Genomic DNA, 13495 nt, shown 5'->3' with positions numbered 1-13495 from the left:
CCAATAATTTGCCCATGCTGCACAATGGCAAATCTGACTGCAAAACAGTATTTGTGACATCTATTTATAGCAGAAGCAAAATCCCCACAGGAAGCTGGTAAATCCCCTTCTCTGTATTCAAATATTAGGGGCCAGAACATCACATTTCCTATGAAGGAATAAGGCTTCATTATCTGATCCTAGTGATTGATGTTATTCCCAAGTAATCTTTCAGATAAATGATTCCTCCCCATCTCATTTACATAACTATTTTATCACAGTGTGAATTAGTTCTTCACACTTCTGCATAGTTATGTCTCAAACATTATTTTTTTTTACTGAGTAATAGAAACATCTATCAAATAAAAACGATCTCTGAACATCATAGAAGACAACTAGTGCTAAATAATCTCCTAATAAGCCTCATATTGATTCTCTTTAAGCAATTAGAATGTTCAGGTTTTTCCATCAGTTCTTTCACAATGAATATGGACAAGAAAATCCAAACCATGCACAAGGACCAAGCAGAAGGTCGGGCACACCTCGTAGGGCACCACAGAGAAAAGCGGTGACTGGTTATCCAGGTAGAATACCACACAAACGTAAAATCTGAACGCATAAAAAACACCTTGCACTTGCAGCATCAGCAGTAGATTCCAAAAACATCCCATTTTTCTATCAAATACCTTCAAACTAAATTAAAAAAAAAAAAAAAAACTTTAAAAGTAGATTTTGGTGAATTTGGAGATGAGAAAACCCATTACCTTCAAAGTAATCTGTTTTTCCTTGGATTATTTCCTTCAGCTCTAATCTGGAGGTGGTTTGAAAATAGGCTAAGGCCAAGATCACACTGGCCCTGATGGTGTGCCGGAGTGAAGGCCTCAGTCTCTGGAGGGTCCGTTCCAGACGACTTGATGCCTGTGCCAAGGCTCGCGATGAGTACAGGTGTTCAGGGGTCTGCAAATCTCACGCCGGGAGAAGCTTGTAACTGAAAACACAGTAGGGTTTTGTTGACGTGAATAGTTGCGGTGAGCCACAGAGCTCTCACAATTCACCTGTGGTACATGTTTAAGACTCTTTTTTCAACAAAGTACTTCAATTTCTTCAAAATAAAAATAAATATACTTAATACCTAACCTTGAAGGAGGACAGAATATGAGAATGGAGGAAAAACTAGGTATACAAGATATTGATACTTATTCAACTTTAAGTATTTCAATATTGTTTTTAATTTAAAATCATTGCTGCTAAAAAAAGGTTTTCATGTCCTCAGATTGTCCAAATGCATGACATATATACATATATAAATTAATTCAGAATGATTTTAATTTCAAGTGTTCATACATCATGTTTTAAATGAGTACTTCATGCTATTATTTAGCTAGCAGTTGTCAGCAGCAAAGCGTGGAGAAAAGAGCAGCGAGGTACAAAATCCAAGAGCTAGAAGAAATTCCATTTTCACTTAATTTTTCACTTTTCAGAGATCTCCATGCAGCCCCACACCTGTGAGATCAGAGGGGGCCACAGCCCGCATGCAGCCGGCTGGCAGCACTCGGCGCCGGGCTGCCAGGGCTCGGCTGATTCACATTTTCCTCTGCGACAGGCAGGATTCGTCCCAGAAGATGTGTCAGCAACGCCCCCTCAGCGGCAGCCTCCGGCAGGCTGCCTCCTCTCAGCAGCTCCTGGCTCCCCGTGGGGTGCTGCGGGGTGTCAGGGCCATGGTGTGCTGGGCCCGGCTGGGCCCGGCTGCAGAAGGAGCCAGGGAGAGGCCTGGGCAGGGAACCTCTGAAATACGATTACCCACCATTAACAAGATCAAATTTCAATTGTTTCTAAATATTTGATGGTCTAAATATTTGCAGGTGACAATGGAAGGCAGTTGAGGATTGTGGGCAGTCATAAACGAGAAGCAATCCTCTACGTGTACTTCTACCTCTCCTCTTTAATGAGGAGAGCTCTCCCATTAACCGACTCCACAAGCACCAGGGGAACATCCCCGTTGGGATGGGGAACGTCAGCAGACAGGCTTGGGCTGGGGTCACAACGCCATGAGGAGCAGCACAGCCCAGAAGACAGCGAGGCCCACGGTGCTCGGGTATTCCTGCTCCGCGTGCAGGCCTCGTTGCCATGGCACCGAGCCGCCCAGCCCCGGCTCCGCTGCCTGCACACACGCAAGCTGGAATTTCATCTTTTCCGCACAAACACATGCACAATTACTTCGTTATTTGACAGAGAAGATCGGCACTGCCCCGTGCTCACTACACATCGAGTTATTTCGGTGTGATTGTGCTCTGAACATGCATGCTGCCAGCTGTGTGGTGTTCTGCATAATTCGTATCTCTATATACTCCAGTATCGCTATATATTCCATGTAGTCTTACATAAAGGCATGGCAATCACTGAGATGTAAAAAAATATACATATATATAAAAAAAAAAAAGGAAAAGATGTAGCCATGGAATCATTAGCAGTACAAAGCAGAGCCAGAAAGATTAACAGATCCCCAACGAGATGACTCTGTTCCTTGCAATAGCACAAAATTACAGAACTTGGTGTCAGCATTGCTGTAACTCTGGGAGTTCAGTGGGAATACATCTCTCCTAGACTGGTCTTTGCTGGCAAACAGCACTGAGCATTAAGGGTATATTCATTTACATTCCTTTCAAGCTGATGCCAAAGTATCCTTTCCATAATGTTTAAAAAAAAAGAGGAAAAAAGTGATGAAATTTGCATAAACTATATGAAATTGCCACCTCTTACAAATCAACGATTCTGTTGAAAATCAGCACGTTTCCCTCCTCCTGGCATCTGTGTCAGAGCTGGCCAGAGGCGACTGGCATGCCTTCGCCCCCCCGTCGCTGACTTCCCTTTGGGTACAGCGCACTGCAGCTCCGCGGCCACAGGGAGCTCCCTGGGTGCTGCTGCCTGGCAGGCAGAGCTCGGCCTCGAGGCCCTTCTGGAGGGTCCTGAGCACTGAGCAAAGCCACCTACATCCGTGCCCAGTGGGAGGAAGGAGTTCCTCACCCCTGGGCCACCGCCGCAGCTGGAGGCTGCTCGCCACCCTGCGCTCACAGCGGTGAGCTCCTCCTGGAGTCTGGCTGATTTACATTTGTTTTTAATCCATATTTTGGAGTTACAAGGACTGTCTGGCGACAGGAGAGGCTTGGATTCAAGCGATTTCTCCTCCTCTGCTTTTTTTGCGGCAGCATTTACATCCAGATCTCCTACTTCAGGGCTGCAAAGCGCCCAGGGACAACCGCAACGAGCCCAGGGCCAGCTGCCTCCACCTGCCCCCATTGCATCCCTGAGGCTGCAGCCCTGCGCCGTGCTAGCCGCTGGCAACAGCCACTCGGACAGGGCTGCAGACAGTGCTCTGCGAGCCAGAAGCCTTCGCCTGCCTACAGAAGCTGTCGTTCCCGTGCTTTGAACCAAAGACAAGCAGTTTCATAAAGCAAAGATGTGTAGGTGGAAGCAGCCAGGAGAGACGCACACCAACCTACCCCAGCCATGGTCCTCCTGAACAAAACCTCTGGGCAGAGGCAGACACGGACCCAGCCACAGTGTCAGACCCCTCCTGCCTTTGCAGGCGTCGGGTTAACACACACTGCACCCAATTTCGCTTTGTGTACAAGACTTTATTTTCACCTGACACATGGCAGGGAGCTCCTGGACAGCCCTACCTGCTCAAAACAGACCAATTCCAGAAGAAAACCCATTCCTGGCCCTTGCACGAAAGCCCAAGAGATGGTTAGATGTAAATCCAGGCCAGCCCTTCCTCTTCAAACTATGCACAAGCCAGGAAGCAGATCAAGCAGCGCCTCTCCACCCCGCAGGCGGCTGGTCTCTTTTCTCTCGCAGCCTTTATGTGGAGCCAAGAACTCCCACGGAAACATTTTTATATCTCAAGACTCCTTGAGAATAACCTAAGTGCTACACTCTCGCTGCCAAATTTAATGCCTTCGTGGAGCCTGTTGGCTAGGATAAAGGCTTGTCAGCCTTTCCAAGGTGCGGGCACTTCTCAGGACACCCCCGCAGGGCACAGCCGGCCCCGGGGTGCTGAGCCCCCCAGTGCCTCCTCCTGCCGCCGCAGAGAGCGGTCAACTCCCCGCAAGACAGGCACCTGCAAACAGCGCCCCGCTGCCCGAGGAGCCACCGGCTGCGCCAGGGGACCTGCCAGCACCTCCCCGAGCAAGGGTGAGAGGGGCAGAGCCTGATCTCTGCATGCTTTGGCACCAAGAAATCTCTCCCATAAAAAAGCGAGGAGAGAGAGAAGGCAGCAGAGCACCCAGAGTAAATTAAAGAAACAAAATTAGAAACAATCTGTGTTTCAAAATGTGGTCAACAGAATGCATCACCATGACAATTCTTGCTAGAAGCAACAAGGGATGCTTCCTGGCAGAGCTGGAGCAGCGCTCGTTCAGTCCTGGAGCACTTTACAATGCAATTTACAGCACCAAACCAAAAAAAAAAATCTGCTGTGGCATTTTGTTGATTTTTATTATTAAAGTGTGAAAATTGTACAGGAGGAACACTACCTTGCACTGAATTCTGTGAAACTCCTGATCCTAGCTTCACTGACGGAAAATCAGAGATGCCTTTAGCATTTCTCTTAGTGGTTACACTACAGACAAAGCTAAAATAAAGATCAAAGATTTATACCACATATAAAATGAAATTGAGAGAGATTCTCATATTAAAGCACAAAGAGGTGGGTTTTAAATAATAGAAATGGTTCTTAAAAAAATGATTAAAATAGCTAAGCAGTGAAAAATAAAAATATTAATTCATTTTAAAGGTCATCAACCGGTCAAAAAATGTGGAATACACAGCAACAAGTTACAGCCCAGCCAATACTCACACACTTTTGCAGAGGGGCTTGCTGGGCAAAGTGCCCTTACATGGTGAGCACCTCTCAACGTGGCTGGAGCCTCCGCCCTCAGCCTTCTTTGGCTCCAGCTTCCTTCCATCCCAGCCGCCTGTAAGAGCAGAAGCTGATGCAATTTTAAGGATGGTTCCTTAAAGTGAGCAAAACTTTGCATTCATAATAAAAAAAATAAAAATAAAAAATAATAAAAATAAAAAAAAATAAAAAATAAAATATACAAAATAAAATAAAAATAAAATAAAAAATAAAATAAAAAAAATATAGGAGCATATTGATGACCAAAAAAAATCCACGGCTGTCTGAGGCAGGGGAAAAACTGAGCTCATCTATAGCTTGCAAACACAGCTCACGTCCCGGTGCTTATCCTGGCAGCCTCTGCTCCCACGGTGCCATAACGCAGCCGACTGCCGCGCCCCCCCCGGTAGTCGCCCCCCAGTCCCCGTGCCCAGCAGTCCCCTCCAGCATCTGTGGGCTGCCCCCAGCGCTGCCCTGCGGCCTGAGCGCTTACCTGGCTCAGGGAGAAATTCCTTCCCCGGGCACACAAACCTGTACGGGTCTGGCCGAAAGCAGCGCGTGGCCACGTGTGTGGTAGGCATCAACCTTGAGCTGGAGAAAACTCTGTTATAAAAGTTTTCCCTTTTAAAAGAAAAAGCACAGATTCAGGCTGATCTAATAGCTTCATAACTATCCGTCATTTCAGCAAATTGTCTTAAATTTGTTTTTAGAACAGCTTAAATAACATTTATTTTTTTTGGTCAAAATACTTTTTATCAAGTATTTCATTCTGAATGCCGTTCTACGTTAAAAATAGTAAATTACTTACCAACTAAAATGAAATACCTAACATGCGGTCAAATTGAATATTTTGCAGATTCTAAGGTGGAAGGGAAGTTTTTAATCACCTTTTTTTTGTTGTTGTTTTAAACAAAGCTTTATTTGTTTCCCCGGGCAATTCAGAATTGCCAGGAAAAAAAGGAAATATATCACCCACAGCCAGGTACCATATAAGTAAATTATAACACAGAACACTGCAAAACTCCATTACCTTCCCATTCCTTTGTCAGAGGCAGAACTGCCTGGTTAGAGTAGTGCTTGTATATCTAAATAATATCTAATTCGCAGAGAAAGCTTGCTGGCAGTGAAATAAAAGCTAGCCGTACACAAACAAGACAATCAAATACTGTCAGAAGGCAGTCTATTCAGGCAACTGGAAGAAAAGAAGAAGTGGGAAAAGAAAATGCATATAACGCTCACAATTCACAATAAAACTATTTTTTCTTTAACGACAAAGCATCCGTCCTTGTGCAATGGGACCTGGGGAAGGGGCCGGCAGCTCCAGGGCAGGACGCCCCCATGGGGAGCGCAGTGGGTGCCCCGCTGCTGGTGGGGAGCGCCCCGCGCTTTGGTGCTGCTCCCGTCGCTTGAGTGGCAGCTCTGCTCTTATCAGGGAAAAGATGTAGTGCCTGTGCTGTGTGAAAACAAGCCGATTTGAACTAACATTTTGAATCCTCTCGAAACTTATTTTTCCATAGCAATGCCTCCTAAAATCATAAAACCTTCAGAGTGCGTCTTATCAGGCAGTTTGTATATAAAAGAGGAATAAATGATATCATTGCACATTGGCTTCTGTAGCCCCAGCAATATTTCAGATGGTTTGCTCCTCCTTTACATGAAAAGCCAACCAGAATCAAATTGATTCCCAGGCATCACCGCAGGACCCATCTCGCTCCGGCATCACCTCTGGACCCGTCTCACTCCATCACCCCCCAGCTCTTGTGGCCGGTGGCCGCGGGACGCCCGGTGCTGGCAGGAGGCAGCAGCCGGCCGGGAGCTGCCGCTGGCTGCACGGGGCTTGCTCGCTGGTTTGGCACCAGCTGCCCCGTAACAACGCGCTGGGCATTTCTGCACCGTCTCTCGTGCCAAATTACCCCAAACTGCTTTGTGTACTTGACCCTCCGTGTCCTCAATTTGAGATGACAGCAAGGGAAATTGAGGCATTCAGAGCCACGCGAGGCGCGGATTTGTCACTCCTATCTGAACACACTTCTCTCGAGCACAAAAAGAAAAATCAAGTCCTTCCCACAGATGCCACAATGAAAATAACTGCAGGGGGTGCTGAAGTGGGAAACAAGAAGGTTTGTGCACCATGAGAAGCTGGCACCTGCCTCAAGTGGGGCCGACAGGCGGCTGAGCTCTGCTGAAACTCAGCACATGCGTGGGGCTTGGGCGTCCATCCAGCCCCACAGCTTCACGCTGCGTGACTCACGTCTCCCAGCCAAGTAGTACAGGCACGGCTGCGCTCAAAAAAACCAACACACAAACAAACAAAAAAAAACAACCAAAGACGCTGTTTAGTGATGCACAGCAACCTGCTAAATCGGGCAGCACACTTCCCAGGCAGCGCTGGGGTGCTGGGCTGGCACCCCGCAAAGGGGAGCCCCGGCTCGGCGCCTTTGTCGGCCGCGGGAGTGACAAAGTGCCGAATTTCCTCCGCGCCCCGTGTCACGGCGCATCAGTCAGAGAGGGGGCACGGCTCTCCTCCGCGCATCCTTCCAGCTATATTTATTTGGGAGGAGAGAGAGAAAAACATGCTCCTGTCACATTTTGGAATAAAAGACGTGAGTTTTATGCCGAGCACCAGATGACTGCACGCAAGCCTGCAGAGATAGCAATGCAGACAGTGACACCTCCAGTCTCTTGGCTGCCTGGAGAAGGCGGTGGCAGCACGGGCAGGCTGCCCGGGGGGCAGGAAGGGACGGGGGTCCCGCAGGGCTGGGGGGCTGCAGCACGCCCCCGGGCCAGCCCAGCCACAGGGACCACGTCGGGAGCACCCAGGAACCAGAGGCAGGCCGCATCCTGGGCTGTGTTCGGACGAGCTGGCAAAGCATTCTGGGGACGGCAGAAATATGGGGATGTTTCAAAACAGTTTTGTTTTTACAGGAATTCAAATCCTTTGAAATCGAAACTGATGCATCTGTTCAAATTCTTACTGTACGGTATTTAAAATAGTCGCTCTGCAAAGTATTTTGCAAAGATATCTGGCCTTTCAGCTGAAGCCATGCATCAGATATTATAAAATGCAAAGAGCAACCCTATTCAAATAAATGAGACCTTAGCTGCAGAAAGGTTTTAGCTTCTCTAAACCTCATTTGTAAGCAGGGGTAAAATGGTAGAGTAAATGGAAGATCTTGATAGCTTCATGTCAGAAAAGACATGAACCATGGCACAGCAATGTCAGCAAGACTAAAATGAGCTGTTAAAGTACCTGGAATGAAACAACACAGGGTTTCCAAAATGACAGCTCAAAAAAAAAAAAAGGATAATGGGTCAAGAATGATGAAATCTGTGCCTCGTTTCTGCTCTGCACTAGGACTTCTTTAAAATTTTTAGTCGGAACATATTAAATTGCCTCCAAATTAAAGTGTCAAGATAAAACTCAGCCAGTGTTGTTCAACAGCTCGGTAAAACCATTTGCAGCGAGGGAAACGAGAAAACAAACCTCATTCTGATTTTTCTGGTAGCACCTGAACCTGAAGAACACGCCTTTAAACAGAGGCACTGCAACAACGTAAATATGATAAAAACAGTCCCTGAAACAACAGCGTATAAGGAAGCTTTAAGTGCCTGTCAAAAGATTTTAAATAAGATTTTTGGAGCTAAAACATGATTTAGCTTTTCCAATATCGTATAAAACTAAAACCCCAAAAAAGTGAGTTTTCTATTGACCTTCAGGAGAAAAATATTCTTGGTAGCTGATTGCCGACGAGGGTGGCAGAGAACAAGCAGTTCCACATCCTGTCATTATTGAGCAAATGACTTTTTCAACCATTTTTTCCACTACTTCATGGAATGGCTTAGCCCGATTTAATAGTTTCCAGTTCAGTAACTAAAAAAGCAGAAGGGTCTTCATTTTTCCAGGGTGAGGAGGACAAACAACAAAACAGAAGCGTTCCCGCTGTCAGGGCGCCGTAACCCCTGCCTGGCACGAAGCGCCCTCATCACGCGTGGGGCGCCCACCCCAGCCTTTCCAAGGGCTTTGGGATGGAGACAGGGAGCTCGGCACCGCCGTCAGTGCCTCGCAGGGAGGAGGAGAACTGATTTTTCCTTCTGACCCCAAATGAGGTCCCTCAAAAAAATAAATTCAGCTCAGGAGATTCACAGAAGTGGTGGGTCACCTGCATCACACACGGCAGCCTGCCACCCGAAGGGCCCCTGCTTCTCCAAAGGGACGGTAGGGCCTTTTGGAAAGCTTACCGATTAAAACAAGAGCTCTTCCTAGGATCACAGGCTCCCAGTGGAATCAGTAGATTCTACAATTTCATCACGCTGCCCTTTAGCTCATCCTCTGCCTTTTTACTCTTCGGTTTACATATCAGAAAACATCCCGATGTATTGAAGCATGCATGCTTGCATTGCCGAGTCTGTCCTTCCCATCACCAATGAGAGACCTCAAACTCTTTACTCACTGAACCAGAAGTTAGATTTGTTTTGAGTGACTGCTTGAAGCAATGGATAAGAAGGAAAAAAATCTTATTTATAAACTGCTTTTCGCTGGTGTCAGCTATCAAGATTTTGTTATTTGCTTACATCATTTAGGTTTAAAGGCATATTTTCTCTGTTATGACTATGTTTTGAAAATTCCTTGGCATTTTAATTGGCTTCGCATTTTGATTCTCTTGTCAAAAAAACAGACTCGCTTAAAAAGCACAACCTCAGGAAGGAGGAAGATTCCTCCTTCTCCCAGCATCCTGAAGGCTGCTCACTTTCTGCACAAGTTCACAGTCCATCGGCTGCAATTATTACAAAACCTTCAGCCCTGGTGCTACATTCACAACAAGAACCTCAGGAAGATCCAGCCACGTTGCGCAGTGATCGACCTGCAACAATCTGCCCGTGGGCGTCTGACTCAGTGAGTCCAGGCCAAGCTTTTCATTTTTGACTTTTCAATTAAAGAGCTACAAAGAAAGAGCCAGAAAAAGCCACAACTGGAGATCTGCTGAGCTGTGAAGGTTTTTGTGGAAGCTGCAGTGTAAAATGGCAACGCCAGGCTCTGGCTCCTCCTTCTCAGGACTGTCAGGACCCGAAGATGAGGAATGCTCCCCCTTGGAGCTGGGCTACGTGGAGAAAAACGCGGAGGATGTAGCTGGAGCTGCCAAGGACCAGCACACGCTATCCCACCAGCTCCAACTTCCAGCCCCAAGCCCAGAGCAGCACCCTGCAGCTGAGGCTCCTGCTTTTAGGTCCAAAGAATTTAGATAAATTCAAGATTTCTGCTAAATTTCAGTCACTTTGCATTATATATCTAAGTGTGCATTCCTATTGCATTCCAGTACCTTAGCCAGGCTAGAAATATTAGGACCTGGCAAAGCTCATCCACTTTCAGACACATCAGGAGAAAATGAGGAAGGTTGGGATTTTTTCTACTGGCAGAGAACAGTTTGCTCGCTCCTGTAAGCTGTAGGTTAATGCCTCTGCATGAAGAAGCAATGTGAATGGCCAGTTCTAAATAAGATTCAGTTTCAAGTTGCTTGAGAACTGAAAAGAAGGTCAGCATGCCCAGTGAGGTTCCCCTGCACTTAGCTTTTATTTAGCTTTGCTAATTGGAGCTTTCTTCATTTCCTCTGTCCCTAGTGTGAGAGCACAAATGAAGTTGCAACAGAGAAATTTTATGTTATAATATTCTTCATCTTATTACCTAAATTACAATACCATGAATGAAGCCAAACCAGAAATTTCTATCGACCTGTACTTCTGTAACTAGAAATATTTGTTTTTTTTTCAAGCCCTTATGCGTTTACATATAGCTGGACTAATTTGGATATCTGTTTACAAGCTGTTTCTGTTTCCAATATCATTGAAAAGTATTTTTCATGTGCTTTTGAGGTCACGTACTTATAAAGGTGAATCTTGCTGCAGGAGCTGTTTGAAAAGGCTCAAGGACGGAGAGCAATTACTTGTAGGCTTGGGACCAATAACAGGAAATCCACAGAGAACTCTAAAGACCTAAGAAATAATCTCAACAATGTACTAAGAATAGCACAAGTCAGGAGAGGAGAACTTTAAAAAAAAAAGTTAATGCAATTTGAACAAATTGCATATTATTAGATTGCAAAACCAGTAATCTCAACAATTTCCCTCAAGGCCACTTGTGTGCTCCTGCCCACCGGTCCTAACGCACTGCGGGCTCTGCAGAGGGGCTGCTGCTGCCTTAGGCCCTGTACGAGCGGCCTGACCAACAACCATCGCTAGGAGATGAAAACTGATTACATATTCTTCATTGACTTAACGTGTAGGCATTTCAGCGCATAGCCTAAGCTCTAGCATTTAAAAATTCAGCAAGCGTTTCATCAGCCAGAGCAGCGAGAACAGTGACGAAATCGGAGAGGTCAGGGTAAGAAGCATGGGGCAATTAACCAGATATTATCCTGTAACTACACTAGTAATAAAGGAGGTCCAAAAAAGGAGTGGGAAAGCCATTAACCAAGTAAGCTGAGTGTTTAATGAGCTTTCTTTGCTTCAATCTTCATGAAGAAGGCCATCTGAGAGCAGATGGTCGGCACAATAATACTGTAACAAAGAGGGAAGATTGTAATCTCATAAAAAGGGAACAGCAAGAGTGCCTGGCTAATTTAGATGTTTTCAAATTGGTTATGCTGATGAGCTTTATCTTTGCATAGTTAAGGAACTGTCTGAAGCTGTATCAGAATCTTAACTATTCTTGGGGAAGTCTGAAGAGGGAAAGACAGCAAGAGGCAACCTTGCCTTTAAGAACGAGGGGCTGGCATTGCTTTACGTGCCTGTTCGGTCAGCAGCCGTCCAGCGAAATACTCCATCATTCCACAAAGCAACAAACTTTTGGGCAGACCTGTGCGGTGCCAGGAGTTGGACTTGATGATCCTTTTGGGTCCCTTCCAACTCGGGATATGCTATGATTCTATGATACCAGAGACCCGTGGGATGTGAAGGAGGCAGAGCCTGCCTTAAGCCTTTGCTGTTAGCATGGCTCTAGGTGAAACCTGAACAGGCTGTGAAGCTTGCAAGAAGACCATTCATTTCCAGGAAACAGCTCTACTTGAAATTAAAGGGTGAATCAAGCACAGTTTCAGAGAGACCTGCCTTGAGCTCAGCATTATTAGTTTTTTCATTAATGACAGAAGAAAGAACACACACGCGAGATTTGCTGATAACACTGTGCAGGGAGGGACTGCAAACATACATGAGGACAGAAGTAAAATTCAAACAGGTCTTGACAAACTGAAGAAATCTTAAAAAAAAAATCTTATTTTGCAAAGACAAAGCAAAATACTGTACTTAGGTAGAAATAACCAACTGCACAATTACAGGCTGGGGAACTGCACAGGCTGCAGTGCAGGCTCGGGATAGCTGCTCTGAAAAAAAGATTGTCATTCTGGGATGGGTAAACTGGTAAATCGAAATGTGGCTATTATCATATGGGAAATAGTCTTTCCATTACATTCACTCCTAAAAAGACATTGGAAAAAATACATTGTTTTACATGCTATATGTTAGTAAAGTTGTGGATGAAATGAAGAGAATCAAAAGGGTACCAGAAGGGAGATTAAAAGTCTAGAAAACACGTCCAGGATGAAGGATTGAACAAAGCTGGATTGAGGAGAGAACTTATAGACTTAAAATATACAAAAAATAACAGTAAAAAAGAAAGGAATGATCTGCTCTTCAGGGTTTTGCCCTATCAGCCAGGGACTAGGTGAGGAAGATTCAGGGTAAACATTAGGAAAGCCTGCCAAGGAACAAGGACTGGGCTGCCCAACCTCCTGGCAAGACACTTACCAAAAAAACCTGTGAATACTAAATGAAAAATTCAGGAAGGTCAATTAAACAGTTCATAGATATTTAATAAAACGGAAGATGAGAAAAATCAAATAAATTACTTGTTACAAATTATCACTCAATTTTACCTGCAGTTCATTACTGACTCAGATTAATGAATGCTGAACAGATATTACTCGCATATGAATATTCAGACTTTCCTACCTGATTGCAAATTTTCAAATGAAAAATGCAGTATATCAATTCCTGCTGAATTTTTTAATAGACTCAAATGCCCTCAGAGTAGACCTATCATTTAAAGAGATCACATTGGTATACAAGGCTGTGGAAAATTTCCCTGCTGAAATAACAGGACACCATACAATTGTTAGCGTGGGGGAATTAACTCGGGAACACTGAGCTCAGCCTGGCATGGGGAAATGCGTGCGTTTCTCCACAGCACTCACCACACTTCAGCTGCTTTATGTTATAAATAGTGATAACTGTGAAAAGACCTAACCCTCCCCTCAGTGTTTTGTGGGCTTATTTTATTCATTTTCACCTTCAGTAAAGGAGCATTTGCCAGGGAAAATGCTTTTGTACTTAGCAAAAAATAAAATCTGTGAATCACCAGGGAAGCTGGGTGGGAAAGGTCACCAACTGCCTTCTCTATAGCAGCAGACATTTATTTTATAGTTTTAGGACCTGAACTCATTCATGTGATCATCCACCTTTAGATTTTAATAGACAGGATTTGGTGAAGGTGAGAATCTTATGTTTCTTCAGGGAGAAGCAGAACGGAGGTGACAAACAGCGTGCTGCTCCGCGCCTCGCTGCCTT

At 45.3% G+C, this 13495-nt stretch overlaps 1 long non-coding RNA gene across 1 annotated transcript in view; it reads right to left on the bottom strand.

Moving 5' to 3' along the window:
• The window catches only part of LOC310880388, a 125100-nt gene that overhangs the window by 24805 nt on the left and 86800 nt on the right, over positions 1 to 13495 (bottom strand). The window contains exon 24 of the long non-coding RNA XR_014571661.1: positions 744 to 967. This is a non-coding gene — a long non-coding RNA (uncharacterized lncRNA). The remainder of the gene's footprint in view (positions 1 to 743; positions 968 to 13495) is intronic.

The sequence above is a fragment of the Anser anser genome (assembly GCF_964211835.1).
Source record: "Anser anser genome assembly, chromosome: 12".
Classification (NCBI taxonomy): Eukaryota; Metazoa; Chordata; class Aves; order Anseriformes; family Anatidae; genus Anser; species Anser anser.
This window is presented reverse-complemented; position numbering and strand designations above follow the sequence as displayed.